Source organism: Pistacia vera, unplaced genomic scaffold, assembly GCF_008641045.1.
Source record: "Pistacia vera cultivar Batoury unplaced genomic scaffold, PisVer_v2 Contig111, whole genome shotgun sequence".
Taxonomy (NCBI): domain Eukaryota; kingdom Viridiplantae; phylum Streptophyta; class Magnoliopsida; order Sapindales; family Anacardiaceae; genus Pistacia; species Pistacia vera.
The window spans coordinates 627,497-650,710 of record NW_022195149.1 but is presented as its reverse complement, the minus strand read 5'-3'; the positions used below and the strand labels follow the sequence as shown (position 1 = coordinate 650,710).

The following is a 23,214-nucleotide window of genomic DNA, read 5'->3' as shown; positions in this document are numbered from 1 at the left end:
TTCTTGTCTCTCCTATTTTAGTTTATTTACAAATATTATGATTTCAGTAACTATTGAAAGATCTGTGTTATGTCTAGAAAAGTAGGGCTGATGCAGAGCCCTGTCAGGGTAAGCGGTCAGAGCTTAGGTAAGTCCTGTAGCCGTTCAGAAACAGCCACGTCGCACGCTGACGCAAGCGGCATGCTCCTGCCAGTGCAATAGGTGTGCGTCAAGCAGGTGAAAGGCTGGAGAAGATCCATGTGTCCAATCCTTGCAAACGTCGAGTAAATCACTCGAGCAGGTGAACAACGAGACGCAAGGAAGGATTTGCATAGCAATCTGACCCACTCCCTGATTTAGTAATCATTACCTCAATTCATCCCACTATAAATAGAGGGTTCCTCTCCCGTTTGTGGGATTAGCTAATTTCTCTCTCTCTCTCTCTCTCTCTCTCTCTCTCTCTCTCTTGCAACCTCTCGTAAGTCAGCTCGCTGAACGCGACCTGACCTCAAATATATTAAGACGATACCAGTGGACGTAGGATTCGCTTATTTAAGCATCCGAACCGCTTTAAAGACTATTCTTCTTCTTCTATTCAGTTCAATACCCCCGTACACGTATGTCTTCTAAGTCAGCTCAATATTTCCCACGTGCGTTTAGTTGGTGTCAAAATCCAGCATCAACAATTTGGCATTAGAAGGAGGTTCTGATTTAATATTCATCCTTCATCAAGAGAATCTCTAACTAATCGGTCTAACAACAAATGGCTCGCCGATTCGAATCTGAGCGACCTAATCATGGTGAGGAAGAGATCCCCCAGGTATAAGAGGACACTTCATCCGAAGTGCCCCCAGTCTCGCAAAATCTCGTAGGGGATATCCCTTCAAGCTCACGGCTTGATCCAGTCGTCATGAGCTACCTGGAGAGGTTCAACAATACTTTCCAAACGGTCAACCAAAGGCTGGACTACTTAGATCGGGTCGCACCACCCGAATCAAATGAGACAGTGTAATTGCCAAAAACGTCTGCAGGTCACATGAAAGAGCGGAAAAGGGCAATAGGCCGTGCCGCGCACACTGCAGCGCGTCAAAGGAAGGGAAAATATGTGGCGAACAACGGGCCTAGATGCTCCGAGGGACCAGCAAACACCGACCACACCCCGGGTAGAATACCCGTGGCACACCGACTCGATGACAAGTCGCGACCCGAGCTGTCCCGAACCACATTGCGCGAGCACTCCCACAAAAGTGCAAGGCGGGGAGATTCGCACTATCGCCAAAATGACGACTCCGATCGTCGTCGTGCGGAAGTTCCTACCGTCCGCGGGTCGGTTCGTACCACCGTAAAGGTCGAGAAGGTTCCCCAGACCATTCAGCGCCATTGCACGACTCTAGCCAGCGTGTGTCAAGAGTAGCCGGAACTGCCAGCCGAAGCGAGGAGGAATCCGACCTTCGAACTTTTCTCAACCGCAATCGCGAAGGTCGAACCCGACTGGGGGAAAGTAATCCCCAAATGGCTCCGTTGCCTCAGATTAAGGAGCTACAGCGAGCTCTAGATCAGCTAAAAGCTCAGCAAAATGAGCGAGGGTAGGTCGTAGAGGCGTCTCCCTTTTCTCCAGCTGTGTTAGCCGCCCCTCTCCCATCCAGATTCAGAATGCCCGATATGCGGGCGTTCGATGGGAACTCTAATCCATAGGATCATTTGTAAGAATTTAACGACCTGATGGAACTTGGACCTGATGGAACTTCACCAAGTTTCTAATTTGGCAAAATGTCGTTGCTTTGCAATAACTCTAACTTCTCATGCCAAGCGATGGTTCAGGTCGCTCCTAGCGAGATCGATCAGCTCATGGAATCAGTTGAGCTCGACATTCTTGAGACACTTCCAAACGAATATGAAGTTCTCAATGCCTTTGAGCTACCTCAGTAACATAAGCAAGAGAGGGATGAATCCCTCCAATCTTACATCGACAGATTCCACAGGGAGCTCCATAAAGTGGCTCATACTCCCGAAGAGTCCGTTCGGACTCTCATCATCGCGGGAGTTCATCCACAAACAGATCTGTGGAAGGAGCTGCAATCAGAGGACGATGTTTCTCTCATCTGCTTCTACAGCCTTACGGAGAAATACCTCTGTATTGACAACCACCACGACCTCGGTCCTTATGGCAATACGCCAGGTTGGGGGTGAAAATATGAGGGTTGATCGCCGATGGGCTAACGATGATCAACAAAAAGGAAAGAAACAGCGGTTTGAGCCCAAGAAGTCTTATGCTCCAGTTCCTCGTCGCAATCGAGACAGGAATCAACATACCCCTTTTAATGCATTTGTCTCTGCCATTCTTGATAAGTCTGAAGAGGCCGGCCTGCTCGGAGAACCTGAGCGCATGAAAAATCCCCCTTCAGCTTGAAACAGTAAAAAGTATTGTCGTTATCATCGAGACAGTAGGCATCACACCGATGAGTGTCGAGCTCTCAAGCAGACAATCGAAGACCTTATCAAGCAGGGGCATTTCAAAGAGTATGTTGATGACTCTGCTCCCGTAAGGGAGAAAAATCAAGAGGAACTAGGCAAGAAGCATTGTGATCGCAAGGGTATCTGTAGCATGGGGATAATCTTTGGGGGACCACACCTCAGGGGAAACTCGCGAGGGGCCCAAGAAAGATATGCTCACGCAGCCCATCACGACCCTATTCGTGTGATGAACACGACACAGCGACCATCAAAGGTTCGCAGAGAGGAGGAAATCACCTTCTCCGAAAAAGACGCAGTTTGATTGCATCATCCCCATGATGATGCTCTCGTCATCACGCCCCAAATAGGGCGCTGCGACGTCCACATAATGTTGGTGGATAATGGAAGTGCTGTGAACATCATGTTCCAGCGAGCTTTCGAAAGAATGAAATTGGATGAGGCCGACCTGAAGCCTGCCTCTATCCCCCTATATGGTTTTACAAGGGATCACCTGATCTCCAAGGGAATGATCTCGCTTCTAGTCACGCTGGGTGACTTTGACGAGGTGACCAAGGTCACTGAATTTTTGGTAGTGGACTGCCCCTCCGCTTTCAATGGCCTCCTAGGGCGACCTCTACTAAGAAGCTTCAAGGCAGTCACTTCAATCTACCATCTCAAGATGAGGTTCCCTACCTCGACGGGGATAGGGGAAGTAAGCGGATCTCAGTACGTATCTCGCGACTGCTATGTAAGGGCAGTGCAGATGGCGTGTAAAGGGAAAGGCATCCCCCGTGGCATTCCCGAACAGGCAATGGCGATTAGTCAGATCGAACCACAGCCTGGCCCAACCAAGGATAATATGGATCCCTGTATCCAGGAATACCCTTCCACTGGGCCAGTTGAGGATCTATTGGAAGTGTCAGTAGACCAAAACGAGCCGAGTCAAATGTTGAGGATTTGAAGCAATCTCGACCCTTAGCTCGCTACTGATCTGACTAGCTTCCTCAGAGAAAATATTGATGTGTTCGCATGGACGCATGCCGATATGGTCGGGATCAGCCCGAACATCATTTGCCATGCCTTGAACATCGATAGTGAAGCCAGGCTAGTCCGCTAGAAAAGAAGAGCGATGGATCTAGAGCGATATGCTGCCTTGAAAATTGAGGTAGATAATCTCCTTCAGAATGGGCCCATCCAGGAAGCACTCTACCCGACCTAGGCTGCCAACCCAGTTATAGTAAAGAAGCCCAACGGCAAGTGACGGACCTGTGTTGACTTCACCGACCTCAACAAAGCCTGCCCAAAAGATAGCTTTCTCCTACCTAGGATCGACCAGCTCGTTGATGCCACCTCCGGGCACGAGTTGTTGAGTTTTATGGACACATACCTAGGATACAATCAAATTCTGATGTATGCGCCGGACGAAGAGCATACCTCATTTGTTATCGATCGGGGGCTGTATTGTTATAGGGTCATACCCTTCAGCCTAAAAAACGCTAGAGCAACTTACCAGCGGCTGGTTAACTGAAAGTTTTCCAAGCAGATCGGAAAGTCGATGGAAGTCTATGTTGATGACATGCTAGTCAAGTCGCATGTCGCTTAAGATCACATAGCGCATCTCGCTGAGATGTTCGACATCCTTCGGAAGTACAGAATGAAGCTCAATCCTTTCAAATGCTCATTCGGAGTATCCTCAGGAAAATTTCTGGGTTACATGGTTAACTAGAAGGGAATAGAGATCAACCTCGAGAAAATCCAAGCTCTCTTGGCATGAAAAGCCTGACCAACCGAAAACAGGTTCAAAGTCTCAATGGGCGAATATCGGCACTTAGTCGCTTCATATCGAGGGCAACAAATCGTTGCTTGCCATTCTTCAATATACTCAGGGCCAATAAGAAGTTCGAGTGGACTCCCGAGTGCGAACAGGCATTTCAGAGCATTAAAGAGCACCTCGGAAAACCACCTCTTCTGTCCAAGCCTCTCCCACAGGAAATTCTGCTCCTGTATTTGTCCGTCTCTCAATACGCGGTCAGTGCAGCTTTAGTTCAGGAAGAGAGCAGGGTTCAATGGCCAATTTATTAAGTGAGCAAGCGTCAGTTGGATGCCGAGATGCGGTATCCGAAAATGAAGCGATTGGCTTATACCTTGCTGATCGCCTCCAGAAAGCTGCGACCTTACTTCCAAGCCCACACAATCCATGTAATGACCAGTTACCCGCTCAAGCAAGTCTTCCAGAAGCCAGAGGCATTGGGTAAATTGCTTAAGTGGGCCATGGAACTAAGTCAATTCGATCTGTAGTATAGACCGAAAGCAACCATCAAAGGGCTGACTGTTGCCGATTTCATCTCTGAATTCTCATATCACCCAATAAAGGAATTCGAGCAACAAGCCAACGAAGTCACCTAGGAAACTGTTCAGAACCTGTCGACCTAGAGTCTGTATGTCAATGGATCATTGAACAGGAAACGGGCCAGGGAAGGCCTTCTCCTCCTGAGTCCCGAAGGGATTCGCATTCATGGCATTCTTCGTTTCTGGTTCAAAGCGACCAACAATGAGGCCGAGTATGAAGCTCTGCTCGCTGGATTATGGTTGGCAAGGGAAATGGGATCAACCGCGATCAGCATCCACAGCGACTCCATGCTGGTTGTCAACCAGATTTTGGGGGAATATCAAGCCAAGGAAGAAAACATGATCGGCTATTTGAAGAAAGCTAAGGTCATACTCGAGCTATTTAAGCACTTCACGATCACGTAAATTCCTAGGGACAGCAATTCTGTCGCGGATGCCTTGGCAAAGATAGCCTCATCGCTGGATTCGAACACACCAGAAAGCATTCCTATTCAATTCATAGAGGCCCCCAGTATCAGTTCGCCCGAACAAGCCGTGAATGTAACTGAATCAGTCTCTTGGATGAACCCCATCATTCAGTATCTCTGAGATGGGATCTTGTCCAACGACAAGGTTGAGGCAAGAACCCTGCGAACAAGAGCTGCTCGTTACACACTCATAGGAGATCAACTGTACAAGCGAGGGTTTAGCGTCCCTCTTCTCCGATGTGTAACCGATGAAGAAGCATATTATATCATGAGGGAGATACATGAAGGAACCTGTGGTAATCACACGGCCGCACGATCCCTCGCCAACAAGGTTGTTCGCCAAGGGTATTACTGGCCCCTGATTCAAGAAGACACCTACAACTTTGTTAAAACATGTGACAAATGTCAACGGTTCGTAAACGTACCGCGAGCTCCTTCCCACCAGTTGGTAACCATGTCCAGCCCCTGGCCATTCTCCATATGGGGAATCGATCTCATCGGACCCATGCTAGTTGGTAAAGAGGGAGTCAAGTATGCGGTGGTCGCAGTAGACTACTTCACCAAGTGGGTCGAAGCAGAGCCATTGGCCACGATCACCACCAAAAAACTCAAGGACTTCGTCTTCAAAAATATTGTGTACCACTATGGGATTCCTCATACCCTTATCTTTGATAACGGGAAGCAGTTTGATAACGAGGAGTTCAAGCAGTTTTGTGACGAACTGGGTATCCATAAGAAATTCGCCTCAGTCACAAGGCCACAAGCAAATGGTCAAGTTGAAGCTGTCAACAAAACCATCAAGCACACTCTGAAGGCCAAACTTGGCGCAGCCAAGGGGAATTGGGCCGACGACCTTCCCGAAGTTCTATGGGCATACAGGACAACTCCAAGAACCTCTACCTCAGAAACCCCTTTTTCGCTAGCATATGGCTGCGAAGCAATGATCCTTATGGAGGTAGAAACCGGTTCTCTTCAGAAGGATGTTCAACGAAACAGACAATGAGACGCTTACGCGCGCAAGTCTAGATCTAGTTGAAGAACATCACATAAAGGCTCAACTAAAAATTACAGCCTATCAGCAATGCGCGAAAAGGTTCTTCGACTCTACGGTCAGAAGAAGAGATTTCCAGGTCGGCGACCTCGTTTTAAAGGAAGTCCTTCTTGGTACTAGAGAATCAAGTGCGTGAGTTTTGGGACCGAACTGGGAGGGCCCATATGGCATCGCCAAAGTGATAAGACGGGGGACTTATCATCTCAAAAGGTTGAATGGTTCTGAAGTACCGCGAGCTTGGAATGCTGAACATCTCCGACCATATTATCAGTAATCCCGAACTCAACTTTTCCTTGTAAAGATTTTACTTTTCTTAATCTTTGTAAATAAAAAGTGTATAATTCTGTAATCATTTTCCCATGTATATAATTCTGTTCACATAGATTTGTTCCAATGTTATTGTAAACAGTTAGAATGCGATCTCATGTATAACATATAGGGTACAGAAATTGTAAGTACTCATGAAAGATTAAGAAAGACATGTATTTATTCATTGATAAAAGGGAAAGTACATAAGCAAGCAGGAAAAAGACTACAAAAGTAGATCATTGATCCTCGTCCCCAGGTCTCGGAGGGGCAACCTCAAGATCCTCAGGCTGGTCACGGATCACCTGATCAGTTACGAGCTTCTCTGGGACGTACTCTGGATGCTCCTCTTCCAGGTCAAGTCCCCGAGCCGCTTCCTCATCCTCGACCCGTGCCATGGAAGCAAGTTCATCCAGATACTCGTCGAGGAGGTCGGACAGATCCATCATAAGGTTCTTCGGCCGAAGGGTGAAGATGGACTGAATCATCCATTCTACAGCCCTCCTCTCGATCTCCGCCTCCTGCTGCTGCATCTCCGTGATTAGCGAAGTGACACGACTTCGAGTGAATTGGAGCTCGATGCCGACCGCTGCTTCTCAATGGTCTCCCATAGCTCGCCCCTTTCCCGCTCTGCTCGTAAGGCCCGCTGGGAGGTCGTTTTCAACTCTTGGTCTTTCTCGCCAGCCTCCCTGGTGAGTCTGGCCACTGTCCTCTAGAGCTCATTTATCTCCTCTCCATGCTTCTCCAGCTCGGCCTTCTGAAGGTCCACCGTGCAAAGTGCAGTATCCCTTTCAGACAAATGTTGATTCCCCTGAATGATGGACGAGTCTCTGTCTACTCGTACGACCTCTAGTTCCCTCTTGAGCCGTACATTCTCTTCCCTCAGCTCGACCAATCCCTCAGTAGCCCCCAACTGAACCTTCTGTAAGGACAGGTGCATGGAGAGCAGAGCTTGCATAATGAAGAGAATAAAGAGTTAGTCCCTACTAAAAAAGCAAGTATAAGTCCTCGCCGAGGACAGCTCATTTACCTTGCTCAGGTGCTGGAAGAACGTGGACATCAGGTCCATGGGGTTGGAGGCCATGAACTGCTCGAATGCATTTGCGAGCCCGCACTCCAGCAGGGTAAAAACCACTGGCTACAGATGATCTGGAAGTTGCCCCATCGAGTCCAACACGGGTATGTCTATGCCCCCAGCAGGTAAAGTTCCCTCTACTGGCTCTTTGTAAGACTTCCTCCCGAGGACTGCAGCCTCCCTTTGCCTTGTCTGCGGACCCTTAAGGGCAATGGAGATGCCGGTCGCGCCCCTAGGTGGCCCTCACGAGCGAAACACTTGGTGAGGCTGCGACCTCTCGGGCTGAATGCCCAAAGCCTCCGTTTTGGACACCGACTCCTTGGTCTGAATTTGCCTCCTCTTATTCGGGCTCTAGGCCGTCGTTTTCTACTTCGGGAGAGCAGCCAAAGACTGGGGAGCGCCCGCAGGTCAGACCAGAGCACCCGTCGGTGTCCTTCCGACGGGGGGATTGCTAGAAGCCGCTCCAGCTGGTCTAGTGGCACCGAATCGAGGGAAGGCAAATTGCCTTGATTGCGGTGATCTAGACACCCTTGGAGGCATGGTCACTACATGTGAACATCGTTAGCAAAACAATTCGCTGCATGAAAAATCTAAAAATAAGCTAAGGTTACGAAGCTTACTCAATGTGGTCTCTAGGGTCGCTTCAGAGTTGAAGAAATTGTACTTCCGTAAATTTGCGGTTGTCACGAGCAATCTTGCATCGCGACTCTCTTCGGGCAGAAAGCTGAAAGTAGTGATCTTGTCCGGATCCTCAAGGAGCGTTAAGCTGGTCGTTTTGTTAACTGGGAAGAAACAAAGAGCTCGTTAGCGAAGAACAAAAGTAAGTTCGCAAACTCAAAAGAAAGGAGAACCTACTCGGCTCCTGAAAAATGGCAAATGTCATCATGACAAAAGAAAAAGAACTTCGTCTCGTCTGACTCTACGTTGCTCGGGTAACTATGTATTCCTGCTTTGATGGTAAGTCGCTTGGAGAGATAGTAAGAATCTTTGTCCTTACTCTTTTTCAGAATGTACGAGCAACCAAGCTCTAGGACAATTAGCTCGCCCAATCCGTTTTCGCTGCATGCAATGTACATAGCCACGGTTATCATATACGCATTCGGCGTGAGTTGTAATGGTACGATCCCAAAATGATCGAGGACCGACCTGACAAAAGGGTGGAAAGGGATCAACCCTCCACTCTTGAATATGTTCTCGGAGATCGCAGCCATGTCTCGTGGCAGACTCCGAGCTGTGTGTACCCTATCTCGGAAGACCTCCATGCTGAGAGCGTATTGGTCTACCACCCTCTGAATCTCCTCGGCAGAAATTATTGGTAGGATCTCTTTAGGGGGACCTGTAGGAGCATCCTGCATAAGGGAACTGGTCCCCTCCTCAGTTCTGGTCATTGAGGAGTCCATTCTTTTGCGGTCTGAAAAGAAAAGCGACATGCAGGGAATCACTCAGTCATTGTACACTGTTTCATACGATGACGTGGGGAAGAGCAAAAAGTTTCCTTCCTTAAACCCTAGAAAAACCCTAACAGAATATTTTTTGAGCCACCATCGAATGGCTCAAACCCAAGGAGAATATTCTATCTCTGATCAACTACCGGCAGACTGTCATTGCATGGCAACTATCGAAAGCAAGAAAAAAATAATGGCAGAGAAACCATCCTTACCTCTTAGAATGAGAAGATGAATCCTCTTGCTTCGAATATCAAACTCGCACCAGTCTGACAGACAAACAACCAAGGCTCACAAAATTTTTGCTCTCTCTAAGAAGATGAATATTGTGGCATTACCTAAAGTGAGCTTGGGGTTTTATAGTGAAGGAAGTGGCGCTTTGGTTTCCCGAAGTCAAACGATGTTTGGGCAGAAAACGCATCTGACCGTTGATTGCGACCACGTGTCGCAAATCAACAAAGAAAAGTGACCGTCACACTTCAAGAAACCAAATCGTCATTCCCTTCCATTGAAACACTCAAGCGACGGCACGTTTCCCTCCTCCACATTAAATACGCCCACATCCGCATTTAAAGCTCTGATAGGGAATGTCGTTTCAGCATGGCTAGCACTTATTGCGCACAAGACATGTCTATCAGAGCAAAAGATATTTCATTAAATGTCTCAGCTACAAAAGTGCAATGGATAACATCTGAAGAGGTCGTTATATATAACACTCTTCGCCTTATGTCAGTCGTGAAGCGACGTGATTCCTCATCTTCAGCAAAGAATTCTGCTAAGTGCAATAAGGTCGCAGACCTTGGTCAAAAACCAGTCATCGTTATAGCACTAAACATGGTCTAAGAATAGGTCGCTGACCCTAAGAGTAAGCCATTTCAGGTCGCCTATATGAAGACGTTTCTTCGACCTCTTTGCAGTTAGGTCGGATCGACCAGTCTCTTCAAACGCATCAAATCAAGGCATAATATGTAGTTTTCAAGGTTCGATTCTCAAATCTTAAAAACTAGGGGACTTCTGTTATGCCTAAAAAAGTAGGGCTGATGCAAAGCCTTGTCAGAGTAAGCGGTTAGAGCTTAGGTAAGTCCTGCAGTCGTTTAGACGCAGCCACGTCGCACACTGATGCAAGCGGCATGCTCCTGCTAGTGCAGTAGGTGTGCACCAGGCTGGTGAAATGCTGGAGAAGGTCCATGTGTTTAGGCCCTGCAAATGTCGAGTAAATCACTCGAGCAGATGAATAACAGGACGCAAAGGATTTGCATGGCAATCTGACCCACTCCCTGATTTAGTAATCATTACCTCAATTCATCCTATTATAAATAGATGGTTCTCCCGTTTGTGGGATTAGCTAATTTCTCTCTAGAATAGCATATACTCTCTCTCTCTCTCTCTCTCTCTCTCTCTCTCTCTTGCAACCTCTTGTAAGTCAGCTCGCTGAACGCGACCTGACCTCAAATTTATTAATACGATACCAGTGGACGTAGGATTCGCTTATTTAAGCATCTGAACCAGTTTAAAGATTGTTCTTCTTCTTCTATTCAGTTCAATACCCCCGTACACGTGTGTCTTCTGAGTCAGCTCAACATTTCCCACGTGCGTTTAGTTGGTGTCAAAATCTAGCATCAACAATCTGAAACTTCTTGTTTGCGTAATGAATTGGGATCTGTTTTAACTTGAGGATGAAGATCAATTTAGCTTATTGTTTCCTTTAAATGTTTCAATGAGTTGTACATATTTGATTGATATCCATTTGTTTTGTTTGTTTAGGTTGCTAGTTTTGGCGGAACAAACATTGATCCAACAGTCTGGGAGGACAAGAAATGTCCCAGCGAATCACGCTTTCCAGCTCAGGTAAATTTCATATTGATCTCTTTGGATTGTCTTAAGATTAATTGCAGGTCTTTAATCTTTGTAGTATTTTTCATTTGTTTCTTGTTAACATCTTTGTTTGGGTACAGGTCCGAGTTTTCAAAAGAAAAAATTGTGCCCCACTGGAAGAGGACTCATTCAGACCAATTCTCCACCACTATGATAGCCCCAAGTTCCGCCTTGAACTTAATGTGCCAGAGGTAATTTACATGACATGCTCTACAACTCAATGAAAACAAATTTGCTATGTTAATGGGAATTTGCTTGGGGTTCTAATTTATCTTGTTGTTCATTGCTTTAGAGGCACTTTCACTCTTGGACATATTCAAGGAACAAGACCTTGAAGCAGTTAACCAAAACCCAGCAATCCTCTACTAATACAAATACACAAAATAGTGAAGAAATAGAGTCTGTTGAAACAATGCAGAGAAAGAAGAAATAAAGTAGGGATTTACAATAATGCTACGGACATCGGGACTGTGCACCAAATTTTTACACCGAATTACGTGTCATCACACTCAGACCAACCACATATCACTTTAACAAATATTTTGCGAGTGAACGGTCGTTCATTAACTATGGATAACTGTTCACTGTTATTGGACAGACGTCCATCAAAGGTGGATGCCCATCCATGCGAAATGAACGATGGACTCCCGTCCATATTATATGGACAGAAGTCCATTTACTATGGACGGGTGTCCACCTATAATGGACGCCCGTCTATAGTTTAAATTTAAAAACAAAAATCATGGACTCCCGTCCATATTCAATGGACGGGGTTCCATACTAATGGACGGGCGAACACCTTTAATGGACGCCCGTCCAAACTATAAATTAAAAACAAAATTAATGGACGCCTGTTTAAATGTTATGGACAGGCATCCCTTAATAAAGGACCGATTATTGGACGCTCGTCCAAACTTTAAATTTAAAAAAATTATGCTCAACTTAATGGACGATTTGAACAGGCGTCCCTTAATAATGGACGGGAGTCCACCTTGAGTGGACTGCAGAAATTTGTATTCCCAAATCTATAAAGAGTTATTCTTGAAGGCTCCATATGCCATTCACTGAGATCAAGGCTTTTCTCTAATTCATCTAACACTGCTCTTCATAGTATCATTACCTTTAAGAACTGATGTAACTCCATTTTTCGTGTGCAGGCTAGCATACATATTTTTGGATAGCATTTGTAACTTTCATTGTAAGTTAACCAACCATACAATTCTATTGTACTACAATTCTTCTGTTTGATTCATTACAATTTGTGTGCAACTTTTGACATGCATTTTAGGACTGTATGCACTTGATTATATTCCCATGCCCCAGAATTCAGTTTAATGCGTTAACTATATTTCAGCTTCTACTTGCTGCGGGGACTAAGTTAGAGCACATAATAACCCAATTAGCTCATGAGGTTGCTGAGAAACATTTTGCAGTTGAAGGAGATTTAGTGGTTCAACCTTCTGATGATCACTTCTGGTTCAATCGGCCTCGGATTGTTCTCTTTCTCATTCATGTCATTCTTTTCCAAAACTCTTTTAAACTTTCATTTTTCTTCTGGATTTGGGTAAGAATGCGATACTATTTATACTAAAATTATCAGTCTCTCAATTATAGATAAATGATAACTTTACGTGGTCATATGTTTCAGCTTCAATATGGCTTTGACTCTTGCATAATTGGACAAGTTTGTTTTATCATTCCTAGACTTGTTATTGGGTAAAATTATAAATGTGTCTTGCAGCAAGAGGATGAGGCCGAACAAATTAGAGTCTCACTCTCAAAAGACCTTATGGTTGTTGCCGGAGAAGCTCTTCAAACTAATATCACTAAACTCGGGTCATTAGTTCTTCCAATGTCAGAGCAACTTCTATTCGTTACAACTTTAGTCGCTAAAAAAATTTTTAAAATGAAGATTAAGTCATACATTCCCGATTTCAAGTTGGCTTTCGAACATTTCTGTATATATGCAAGAGGAAGAGCAGTGTTAGATGAATTAGAGAAAAGCCTTGATCTCAGTGAATGGCATATGGAGCCTTTAAGAATGACTATTTACAGGTTTGGGAATACAAATTTCTGCACCTCCCGTCCATTAAGTTGAGCATAATTTTTTTAAAATTTAAAGTTTGGACGGGCGTCTAATAACGGTGGACGCCGGTCCATTATTAAGGGATGCTCGTCCATAACATTTAAACGGGCGTCCATTGATTTTGTTTTTAATTTTTTTTTTAATTTATAGTTTGGATGGGTGTCCATTAAAAGAGTTCGCCCGTCCATTAGTATAGACCCCCGTCCATTGAATATGGATAGAAGTCCATGATTTTTGTTTTCAAATTTTTTAAATTTAAACTATGGACAGGCGTCCATTATAGGTGGACACCCATCCATAGTAAATGGACTCCCGTCCATATAATATGGATGGGCGTCCATCGTTCATTTCGCATGGATGGGCATCCACCTTTGATGGACGTCCGTCCAAAAACAGTGAACGGCCGTCCATAGTTGATGAACGACCGTTCACTCGCAAAATATTTGTTAAAGTGATACGTGACTGGTCTGAGTGTGATGACACGTAATTCGGTGTAAAAATTCGGTGCACAGTCCCAGTGACCATAGCATTATTGAGGGATTTATAATATTATGGGAGGAGTCTGTTATGTTATGTTTTATTATTTGTATGTTTAATTGAAAGTGTGGACGGGCGTCCATTATATGTGGACACCCGTCCATTATTCAGGGATGGCCGTCTATAACATATGAACGGGCATCCCTAAATTTTGTTTATAATTTTTTAAATTTAAAAAAAAAAAAAATTTACTATGAACAGGAGTCCATCATTCATTTCGCATGGACGGGTGTCCACATATAATGGACTCATGTCCAATAATAGTGAACGGTCATCCATAGTTGATGAACGGCCGTTCACTCGCAAAATATTTGTTAATGTGATACGTGGCTGGTCTGAGTCATGTGACACGTAATTCGGTATAAAAATTTGATGTACAGTCCCGATGTCCGTAACATTATTGTGGTTAAGTAATGAATAATATGTCATTAACAACTCTCTCTTATAAATTTTTTCTCATAACCTTAACGTGGTAGCTTGTAATTGGTTAGTTCACAATGGGTTCTGCATGGGTCTTACTAATTAATTGTGAGCTAACCAATTACGTATTGTCACGTCAGGGTTATGGGAGAAAGTTTGTGAGATAGGGTTATTGGTGCAGTATTATTCTTAAGTAATATTTAATTGAAGCTTATTATAATGCAAGTAGATTGTTTCATACTTGTTAAGGAGAAATGCTAATACACCTCACATAAGGTGTAATTATTGTTATATGAGTAAAGGACATGTTCCCACCCAAGGTTTGGAGAAATGCCAAGTGTCCCCTTGTAATACTTTCTTTCTAGCTAGTATACTCGTAAAATAATCAATAAAACTCATTAAAAATATATATAAGAAAATACACATATAAACGAGTAATAAAGTATGGGCCCATATTTAATTTTTCTTATTTACAAAATATACTCAAAATAGCAACGTGACAGTGTAACCCAATCCCTTCCACTGCGTGACATTCCGAGTGACCGCAACTCACCTATTACCTAGAAAAACATTGAAAACAACGGAGTGAGCACTAATTGCTCAGTAAGTAAACCCGCTATGCTACCCTTCTCTCTTCGTTGATTAAATCCTGAATTTTATTTCCTTACAACTCATTTCCCGAGTATTCTTTATTCTTTCTTTGTTCTTCTCTCTGTTCTTTCTCTATTCTTTCTCTGTTTGCTCACTGTTTTTCTCTCAATTCTCTAATTTTTCACTACTCACAATAATGAGCATAGTATTATGCATATTTATGATGCAAATGCACAAATGCATAGATTATGCACTTTCATTTCTATTTTTCTTATTTTGTTTTCTGTTTCTTATTCTTTCTTTCTTTCTATTCTTTCTTTTCTTTCTTTCTATTCTTTCTTTCTTTCTTTCTTTCTTTCTTTCTATTTTTTCTTTCTTTTCTATTCTTTCTTTTCTTGTCAATCGGACTCGGTTGAGGCATGGATTTGGAGCCTTAGCCGTGTGAGTGAATTCTCTAATTCTGGGTACAATCCTCATCCACACGCACTTCTAACGGACTGTACAATTCTTCTTTCTGAATTCAGAGGCCGCTCACTAAAGGCGGCGTGCATGTGGGACTTTGTCACTCACGGGCTCCCCATTGCAACAACCTTCTCTTCTTTTTATCTTTTTACACTTCTTTAACTAAAATTTCAGATTTGAATATCTTAATATTCTCATTTCTTTCTATTTTCTCTTTAACATATTTTAGTGTTTTTTCATGCTCTTATGAATATGTAAGCATGTAGATGGTTTCATGCTTATAATTCTTTCTAAATGCAAGGATGCCATGTAGCATAAAAATAAGTTTCTCTCTACCATCTACAAACTCATATCAATTCATAAATGAATAAAACTCATGTATACACTTCTCTTGGACATTTCATCAAACATATTGCATGCATAATCAAACTCTAATTTGACCACAATTCTATCTCTTTCTCAAGTCACCAATATTTAGAGTAAAACTCCCTTAAACAATTACTAAACCTGTCCAAAACAATACACTCCCAAAAATTATACTTAACTCTTTCTAACTTCAACCAAATTTCAATTAATCATCATACAACCAAAACCACTTCTCATGGCTAAATTCTATTCATCACTAATCATCACACTCATCAATAATTCATCAATTTCATCAACAATTCTCAATCCATAAGCATATACATGTATGTAAAATCCCTACACACTTGATTTCTCAAATCATAACTTGGGTGGGATTTACTTACCTTTGATATGAGCAATCCAACCCCTTTTAGAATCTTCTTTTATCACATTCTCTTCTTCTTAAATCCTATGAGCACAAACCATCAAAATTCAACACTTTAAAAATGAAAATCACTTCTTAGTGCAAGGATCTTACCTAAAGTTGCTTGGGATTGAAAATCCACTCAAAAAGATCCAAAATCTATGAATTCTTTTGAAAAAGAAGAGAAGAAATTGAGAGGATTTGGAGGAGAAGTGGCGTGAAAATGGGTTGAAGAGTGGCTAGGGTTTCACTCTTCAATCCTTGATATAACATAAAAATATATATAGTTTCCCATTTTGCCCTTGCACTTTCTTGAGAATTCTATCTATGTCCTTAGTCAATTACCATAATGCCCTCATTTTTATTGCATTCTCCATGAAATTCTATCTCTTTTCACTCCCCACTTTTTCAAATAATTTTTAGTGAAAAGACCATTTTACCCTTAATGCAAGTTTAAGGCATTTTCTTCACATTTTCTCAAATAACTTTAGTAAAAATCAATAAAGGTATAAAGAGAATAATAAATTACGTACCTCCATGTGGGCGTTACACCCCCCTGGTTTCATAAATTTCATATTCCCACCTTAAATTAATAAAAAACATTTAATATAACGATAAAGGCTAAAATGCATTTAACTTGTATGAAAAAAAATTTCAAAATAAGTTAAATAACCTCCACGGAAAGGGAGGGATGGTGAGTCCAGCGAGAGGAAATGACTAGAAAAAAAAGCACCCAAACAACACAAAACGTGCGTCCCTTTGCTAAAATGGGTGGCTATTTTGGTGAAATGGAAAGAAGGTGGAGAGGATGGTGGGGATGCTACTGGTGGTGAGGTGGTTTGGTGTGGAAGCTGGTGAGGTGGTGTGGTCTGTGGAAGGTGTTGTGGTGGTGGCGGCCGTAAAAGGTGGTGGCGACTTCTGGGAGAAGGTTTACAGAGCGCAAGTTGGAGGTAGGTCGTGATTGCGAACTTTATCGAACAGGTTATGTTCAATCGAAAAAAGGTCAAAGGAGAGAACTTTGGAGGCGCCAGAACGGAAAAATCCAACAAGTCACAAACACTTTAAAGAATGTCAATTTTGCGTCCAAAAATCCAACAAAATCACCCAAAACAATCCTTCAAACTCAGAAAAAACCCAAGGAAAATGGCCTTCAAGATGGTGAGAAAGGAGAAAGAGGGTTGGGGGATAAGGGTGTTTTGGAGAGGGTACACCAGGGAGTGGAATGGTTGGGTGGAGGGCTATTTCCGGTGGAAGGGTGGTCGGAAAAAGGTTTGGAGTTATTTTCTAATTCTATTAATTTGGGGTTAAATAATTTAAAATATTTTATCAAGGGCAGTATGGTAATATCATTTTCTATACCTGTGTCGGAATCTAAAAGTTGCTAAGTATTGGTTTAAAGTGAGAATATGGAATTTATAAAACAAGGGGTGAAAATTGGATTTCCAAACTTGGGTGGGAACATGTCATTTCCTCTGTTATAGTAATGATATTTTTTGTCCGAGTTACACATGGAGATGGATATACAATTGAAAGATTCAGTAAATCAAGAGAATTGCTGTATGGATAACTAATGATTATATTTAATTAGCTATATCTCTTACAAATTATTAAACTTTGGATGAGAAGCAAATCCCTAAAATTTGTAATTTTTTAGTAATTAGATTAAAGAGTCTGAGTGGGTCCAACTCTCGCAACGCAGAAGACATCTTGAGTTTAAAATTGATTCTGTTAAGAACATAAGGATCATGTTCATGAATAATGTCTTTTAACATTATAATAAGGGTAATACTATTTGTATAATTCAAAGAGAGATATATAAACTTACGTGACACACCACAACATGTATATGGTATTGGGAACGACGTAACTTAATGAACATTAATGTTACATGGGCTCTTATTCACGTATACTCACATGGTGTATGTCACGTAAGTTTGTACAAACTCCTCTGTACAAAAGAGAATTGTACAAATAACATTACCCGTATAATAAACATGCTTTATTCTTAAGAATTAGTTTTGACAAACTTACAGAAATATGAAGAGCTTCAAGCACCACCGTCTTGAGTTTGTGTAAACAACAAAGACCCCACATCTAATAAGCTATTTTTACAAAAAATCATTTTATCATATTTTTAGGAATTACTTTTTCTGCTTCGGGTAGGGTTAGGATAACTAAACTACTGATCAACTGATAACCAAGAATTTGCTTGAATCCAGTTAAATGCTATAGGCCCCAAGAAGCATCAGGTATGCCAAAGGAATTGACCAAGGCAAGTGCTGTGGTCGCACTTCACTGCATAGTTGATTACTTCTTTCTACAGACGCATCGTTGTCAGTTGATAAGCAACCATATCGGAGGAACGCCACCTCTTCTTCCAACATATACAGCTATAACGATCTCAGCAAACCTAGCACTTGCTACAAGTAAAAGATGCTTATGCCCAGATACTTCAGTTTCTTTTTTTAATAATTTGGTGATTTGCGTATAATGGGATTATTAAGTGGAATTCTTACTAACAACTTCATTTCAATCCTTACAGCCATTATTAAAACTAGGCAAATTAATGTTATGAATTGCGTTTCACCCAAACCTTGAGCATCTTTTATTTTTAGTACTGTATCTGCCTGCCGGAAACAAACCAAGAAATGACTCTGCATAATATCGGGAAACTCAGGCTATGACTTACAGATGTAGCTAAACTTCCTTACACTATATTATCTTCCATCTAAAATTAATTTCCTTTTCATCCAATATTTCCTTGAAAATTGATTTCTTACTGCAGTTTGTTAATGTATGTTTTACTTGGTCAGGGAATATGTGACACCCTATATTACCACACTGAAACTTGGGCAACAGTGTATCCGAAACTGTCAACCACAATGAGATACAACAAATAGTGCTATATTACCTTTAAAGAACTGCGAATACGGTTCCTCAGCCTCGATAAGGTTTGCAATATTAATCTATCTGAGAAAGCTCTACCCAAGTCTTCTGCAAGCTGGTAACTCTGGTGCGGTAAAGTGAAAACAACAATTAAAGAGAGAAAGGGAAATGAGAAGAGAAGCAATTGGAAATAGGCAACATAGACCCGTCTCACCAGAATGAAGGCATAATTTTTACTTTCTCCCTTAGCTTGACGCTGTGACACTTCTGCAGCAAAACGATTCAAGAGGTCTCTCTCCCTTAAGCAGAACACATCCATCTAACATGCAAAGAGGTTAGCAGCATTCAAAATCATTTAAATTGAAACTATAAAAGCTATATAGCTTACTTGAAACTGGTGCTCCTGAGGATAGAGCTTGTAAGCTGAGATGGGATTACAGGGCAAGGCTATTCATATGCTCTAATCCCAAGCCTTTAAAAATATTTTCTCTCTTAGCTGATATTATTCTGCAAGAAGCACCTTGCTAACCTATATTCACACATTAACTCATAAATTCAATTAGGAGATTTATGGAGAAAGTAAAATCTTAGAAAGTAAAACTCATTAGAATTTATCCAAATTAATTTTTAGCCATTGGAAAACAAATAAAAAATTGGTGACACAATATAAGACAAATTTAGAAATCAAACTTGGAGGAAATATGAACAAGTTCAGAAGTCTTTTTTAAGCCATAAAGCTTTGGGGACGGCTATTAAGCAATTCGTGTCATTTGGAAGAAAGTAAGTTGGAATGTGACATTTTCCTTTACCTATTCAAATCTCAACAACAAGTTTATGTATATACATACTACTCAGGTCACTGTTAAACAAATTAATATCGATATGTTGCAGTTCTTTGTTATAAATTTATAAAGAGAGAAGAAAATAGACTTAGGCTACCTGCGGCATCAGGACATTGTCCCCTTCAAAAGTGGACTGAACCTCTATCTCACCCTTAACGACCAACAAGATTTTCAGTCTTCTGACCTCGTCCACCACAAGCTTCAAAACATTCTATAAAGCACAGTAATCTAACTTTACTGAGACCACTTAGCCTAAATGTAAATAGCCCGAGTATAATTGGAGATGAATGTAAATAAAACCGCAATAATTGCAGTTTCGACCTTAGTGTTCGCATATTATGCCAGGTAAGAGTGGCCTTGAGTGCACTTGAAACAACATGAATGGTTTTGTTTGACTGAGGTCTCCTATTCACATACACTCATCTTCAGTAATTTGCCGCAGAATTCATAGCATATCTGCAGCAGAAATGGGGAGGAAAGGTGGAGAATGGCGAGCAAACAAGAAAAGCATTTCATTAGTTAAGACCGTAATACACTATAGTTACTTCATTTGCATACAAGTATTACGAACCAAAGGATATTTACATCAGCATTCAATGAGTATAAATATAGATACTTTGAACATAATCAAACTGGTACTTAGTTTTGCAAAAAGTAAAAATTGGGAAGAACTTTTAGATGTTAAACAGTAGCGAATCCAGTTGTACATATACTCAGTGGATACTGGATCATATTTCTACACTCATGTAATGGAAGTACTGGATAAAATTTTATACCCAGAGAGTTCAGAAAAATGCAATTTTTTTTTATAGAAAATATAATTTAAATTTCAATACAAATTATCCAGATGCTTACGTCTTGCAAGGAGAGGTAGTTACGCCGTTGATGACTTGGGTAATCGAGCAACAGGACTTCAGGTCATTTGGTGTAACAGAGAAGGCCCGCCTTGACAATGCATACCTTATGGCTATTGCTAAACCCATCTGAAAGGTGAAGAATGTTATTATCAATAGTTCCTAAGTCTCTTAGAGCCACCTGCTATCCCAGGTCTCAAAAAATTAACATGTATGAACAAAACTTTTCCAACTGAAACCGCGGACTAGATTAAAATGTATATCACCTTTGATGTGTACACTGCACCAACTGCAATAGTTACACGACCAGATGTTAACGGGGCCAGAAAAGCCGCAAATCTCTGATATGAAAGACATATAATAGTAAAACCATTTAGAAATCATTAGTCCAAACTAACAAAATACAGTTTTTATCAGACATCAAGCTAGAGGAAGAAGAAGAAATAGAACAATATGCACCAACAGCAAGGTAATTACTTTATCTGGGTTTCAATTGCACTCAGATATTCCCCATCAGGTGAAACATCAGCTACTGAATTCAAACAATTCTCTCTGGGGACCGGACATTGTCAAACCTGAAAAACATTCCAGACTTTTGAGTTGCATCTCAAATCTAATTATGGAGAACTTAATTTTAAGACATTGAAACATGAAGTAGAGCAGTTTAACAACAAAAGGTCTTATAATAATCACCAGATTCGACCATTATCAACCACATTCAACCCACTTTTATGACCACAATCAGCTATCCGGACATTAGGACAGACGTTACCATCTGCATCCTTATCTGGCAAATGAAGGCATGAACCCTAGATTTTTCCATTAATTTCAAGCTGTGAAAATGCCACTGTATGTGTTGCATGCTAAACAGCCAAAACCACAAAACCTAGAGCACATTAAATAAAAAATATAGATAAAAAGAAAAAGCACTTAATGTGAATAATAAATAACGAAAAGATTATTAAAGTCAAATGTAAAGAGAAAAAAAAAATAAAGAAGAAAGAAGAATCTTACATTGGCTGCCCCACCTATCCAATACTTTTGAGCAGATTCACAAGGAGTGTTTATGACAAACTCTGCCGTGTTTGAATCAACCTGGTAATTGTTTCAATTCCTCTTACCCAAAAATCAAACAAACCCAATTCAAATTCAAAATTTAAGATTCAAGAAAAACAATACATACATTACTTCCATGTCCCAACTCCGTCATTGCAAAGCAACCCTTCACCACGTAATTCCAGTGTCTCTCACCACTTGTCGTGGTGCGTCGTTCCCCAAAACATGGTGGCCCACCCCTGCAAACCATTGCACATTTCTGTTTTCATTTTCCAGCTTGTAACTCTATGTATTACAAAGAGTGATTTAACGTGTTTCACAATATAAAATATAACAAAAGAACTTAATTTAATATATTGATAATACCAATAATCTCTGAAATCGTGTTAACATTCCCTATTAGAATATTACAGATTTACCACAAGAAAAAGTGAACACCGAGCTTGGTTGAGAGCGAGTTGTCGAATATTCTGACAACTTCAAGAATAGCTAATTGTTTCAACTCAGTATGGATTCCTTTCTCAGTAAACCATCCTCGAAAAACCCCTTTTTCAAGCAAGTAATCAATTCTCTTCATGGTCATCTCTCGTTGCTGCTCCATCGTCTGATTACAACCAGGCGATACAAACACTTTCTCTCCAACTTTTCTGGGATTGAACAGTTTGCTTTGTGTGATCAGATTGAACAACCGGTCTCGGTCTTCCAAGTTGCGACCATCAAGTAGTTTCAGTATTTCTTTGAGGTCAAAATGGGAAACTTCATTGAGTTCGGGGGAAGAGTAGCTTAAGCATGCATTAGTGGAAATAAATTGAGGGGAATTTGATTGCAAGAGGTCATTGTTGATGATGTTGGTTCGATGTAAAGCACGATCCATTGTTTGGCGATTGCGGAGCTTTGACTTGCTATTGAAGGACGAAAGCGTTTTAATTTTACGTGCGCAGGTGAAGATCGGAGGGAAATTACGTGCTTAGAAGATGGATTAATTATTTTAAGAGTAAAAGACTGTCCCACCCAAAAAGAAAACACCGGATTACCACCCGAACGTCATACTCCGTTAGTAAATCCGTTAAATACAGTGATTTTAACTATGAAGACATAAATGCCTTCAACAATTTGACTGGAAAAAATTTTTATTAGTGTATGTCATGTCTTCCATAATATCCTTTTCTAATTGTGTAATTACTCAATACCCCCAACTATGTGAATTACTAATTTGTCCCTAATGCAAAAATAAATCAGTAACCGTTGAGATTTTAAAATTTTGAAATAGTTAATATTACCATTTTGTCCATGTGTTTGATGCAAAATACGCTCACATTTATATAATGAATTTTATCAATTAAAACCCAGCAAGAGTGCAGATTTGAAAATCACAATACAGTTCCTTGAATTGAAACCCAAAAAAAAGCAATCGGCAATGCAATACATATATCTTCAATCAGGGTAAATAAACAAGCAGATTTTAATCACAAAATGGAGTTAAAATCACTTCATTGTCACTGTCAAAAATCTCATTAAAAAATATTAAAGCCAATTAATTGTCATTGGCACAATTCTCATTTAAAAATATCAAAGCCAATTCAGTCTCCATCTCCCTACATGCCACCATCATAAATCTATGATCAATAATATGCACATAGAGCAAAAATATGACCAATATTCAATTTGTTGTGGGCGACAAACATGGTTAATGAACACAAGGCTTTAATT

The 23,214-nt window shown here is 41.2% G+C and overlaps 1 pseudogene; it reads right to left on the bottom strand.

Annotated features, from left to right (window-relative positions):
- Window positions 1–18,008: 18,008 nt before the first annotated feature.
- On the bottom strand, window positions 18,009–22,439 carry LOC116140624 (annotated as a pseudogene).
- Between the last annotated feature and the right edge of the window lie 775 nt (window positions 22,440–23,214).